Raw genomic sequence first — 3,790 nt, 5'->3', positions numbered from 1 at the left:
TATTTTGATCATATTCATCCCTTCCTCCAACTCCTCCCCCTCCATTTTATATATACTCAACTTTTTTTTTTTCAGCATTTTAAAACCCATCATGCCCAATTAGTTCTGGCTATGTACTCTTGGGTGTTTGGCAATTCACTGAAGCTTGTCACAACCTTAAAGAAAACTCATAGATTGCTCGAAGTTTCCATTTTGCTAGGTATCTAGCAAGACTCTGCCATCTCCTTAACCAGGCAAGATTCCCAGTGCAAGTGTTGGGACACCAAACCAGCAACAAAATCTTAGAACTATAATTTGTCCTACCTACAAGATGTGCTGGGGTAAAGATGGTGCGTAAACTGTGGCAGTGACCAACAAATGACTGGTCCACATTGAGACCCATGCTATGACAGGGAACCCAGTTCTGTCACTACCCGCAGGGCCAGGAACCAGAGCCCTAATAGCCCAGAGACTCAGGATAGAGCCAAATAGGGCAGGAAAAAAAGGTCATCGATATGATTCATAACAATATTCTGCTATACTTTTAGACAAGAGCCTAACATAATCATCATCATCAGAGGCTTCATGTAGGAACTGATGGAAACAGAGGCAGAGATCCATAGTCAAACATTAGGCAGAACTTGGAGAATCCTGCAGAAGGGGAGGCAGGATTGTAGATGCCAGAGAAGTCAAGCACACCACAAGAAAACCCACAGAATCAACTAACCAGGCCTTATAGGGGCTCACAGAGACTGAACCATCAATTAGGGAGCCTACATGAGTCTGACTTAGGTTCTCTGCATGTATGTTATGGTTGTGTAGTATGGTCTCCTTGTTGGACTCCTAATAGTGGAAGCAGGATTGTGTTCTGAGTCTTCTGCTTGCTTTTGTGACCCTATTCCTCATACTGGGTTGCCCTGTCCACCCTTATGAGTGGTGATGCTTAGTCTTACTGCAACTTGGTATGTGATGCTTGGTTGATATCCATGGGAGACCTGTTCTTTTCTGAAAAGAAATGGTGGAGTAGTGAATGTGGGATCAGGGGAGGGATTGGGAGGGAAGGAGGGAGGAGGAAACCATGGTATGGATGTAATAAATGAGAAAATAAATTTTTAAAAATTCAAAAAGGAAAACAGACTTTCCTTCTCCCTCTAGATACCAATCAATTACAAATAGCTACTCACTTAGGGGACTTTGAATTCTCCTACATAAACAATAGTAAATAATTTAATTTATAATACAGGTATAAAATGTGAGTAGGCATTTATTCAATGAAGTTACAAGAAGTGAAGCCATTTAAGCATGGAGTTATCATTTAATCTAATGATATACCCTTGAATATTTACTTCAGACAATTGATGGCACTTTTTTTTTTTTAAATAATGTGTCTACACAAAATGAAAGATAATATTAGCTGAGAAAATCAGTGGTTTGGTGTCCATTTTAGAGTCTACTTAGAAACTATAATAACACAATCTCTTATGTATTAGGTTACAAAAAGAGAAATGAATTTTTATTCTAGAATGTAATGCAGGAGCCTTGGAGAATATTCTGGCCCAGATATGTTCAGTAATTCAGTAATTCTACTCAAATACAACTAGTAAACATAGGTCAAGGTGCATATTTTGCACATCCTTTCACATGCAGTGCCTGTATGATATGCTGGGAAGCTCATAGTATTGAGTCATTACATATAAAAGGAGTAGCTGAGGTTTCCATATGGATGGCTTATACTTAAATATCTTATTTAGTTATCCTGTATCACTGTAGGCATTGTAGCCTATGAAAGGATTAACATTTTCCCCCAGAACCTTTGATTGTTTAATAGCCTGTACAACAATATCCTTCATATGACTGTATCTGGACACGAGACTGCTACAAAACAATATATTATGGAACATACTTTGGCAATGATGAAACAGTTTAGGAGAACTATATGGAAAACTTTTGTTCTATTGCCAGGCTCCTAAAATCCAATCAAATTCTCCAAGCTCCAGTTGAATGCAGGAATAAGTATGATGCATTTGTAGACTCTCTCCTATGATATACTAGAGGGTTTTTGTTTTGTTTTGTTTTCTGCAGCAACACAGAATATGAATGCTAATCATATCTCAGTGCCCAGTGCTGAGATATCTTGATAATTTCATCATTCTATCAGTGATGGTTGTGACCTCAAATAATGTTCAAATCTCAGTGTTGGAGAGGGAAATTTTCTTTGGACACTTGAAAAACTCTAGATAAATGAGTGTTCTTTACATAAACTATTCCTTCATTCTTTACAAATGTACTTGTTCTCTGTGCTCCATCACTCACACACACAAAACCACTAACATAACATATATAAATGCATGCATATATTTTATACATATTGTAACATGAATCCTAAAAGTTCTTATTAATAAAAAACCCGGAGCTAGCTAGTATTGGAGTGAACACTGAAAGATCAGAGAACAAGCTAGCCACCTCTTACCTCTAGGAACTCCTCAGCCCAAGACAGAGCTACTTCCTGTATACTCACACCTATATATTTTTCTGTGCCCTGTCATCTTACTTCCCCTCTCTGCCCAACTACATCCCTTCCTTTTTCAGCCCAGCCCTATCACTTCCTGTCTGTCTGTACAGATCTGCAGACTTCTGTGGTTAACTAGTACTGGGAATTGAAGGCATGTGCCACAATGCTTTGCTCTGTCCCCGGTGTGGCCTTGAATTCACAGAGATCCAGATGAATCTCTGCCTCCCCAATTCTGGGATTAAAGGCTTGTGCTACCACTGCCTGGCTTCTATGTTTAATTTAGTGGCTGGCTTTGTCCTCAGACCCCCGAGGAAGCTTTATTTGTTAGAGCACACATAAAATATCACTACAACATATTACTTCTTTCTAGCAAATTATTTATTTTTAAGCCCTTTATTCAACTCACAAGTATTTGTATTCAGGTTTCTCTGCCCAGATTGCCATTTGGTTTGTGTCTTCTGACTGAAGTATGACTAGTGCTTTATTTCTTTTCTTAACACCTTAGAAAAATACTACTGATAACATTTAAGTAAATGAATAGATGGATGTGTGTAGGTCACTATATTTCAATGCTATAAATGGGAAAAATGGGTATAAACAAAGGCAAAAATGATGACCCGCCCCCTTGGATTAAATTAGTGCTGGTTTATTCACACTCTGGCAGTGTGGCAGAGCTCCCCCTTTAATTAGTGCTGGTTTATTCACACTCTGGCAGTCTGAGCACCTCTCTTTGAACAAAAAAAAAAAAAGGAAATGACTACATGGATAAGATTTAAGCCATCATTTCTCTGTGGTGTTTTGTTTCTGGAAAACTTGGTAATAACCTCAGCCAGTTTTTGAGCATAATCACTACCAGTTCAAAACCTGGCATGAAGTGCTTTGGACTGGGAAAGGCCATTCTTAGTCTTGGAACAGGACCACTTTCACAAAGCACTCACTGAGACTGATGCACTGAGGAGAAATACTCATAGAACTACACCCAGCTAATTATGTTTGAATAAAAACTTATCTATTTTTTTTTCAGTTTTCTTCAGAAAGTTTCAAGCATTCAAGTATTTGAATTTTATAGTAGAACAATTACTGGGGCATCTAGAACTGGCCATTTTTTAACCTCTTGTACTCAGGCACATTGAATGGTGTGCATCCCCAACTTACCACAGTATTAATACATTGCTCTGCTCTTACCACTTAATATTTCTTGAAAGTTTTGTTTTTATCAGTATGAAGTCAGGGTGATCTAAGTATGTCCTGTATGTTTTCTTGCACATATTTAAATGTTACTTATCTCAAATGAAATAT

This window comes from Peromyscus leucopus, chromosome 14 (genome assembly GCF_004664715.2).
Source record: "Peromyscus leucopus breed LL Stock chromosome 14, UCI_PerLeu_2.1, whole genome shotgun sequence".
In the NCBI taxonomy this organism is placed as follows: Eukaryota; Metazoa; Chordata; class Mammalia; order Rodentia; family Cricetidae; genus Peromyscus; species Peromyscus leucopus.
Note: the sequence above shows the minus strand (reverse complement) of the source record.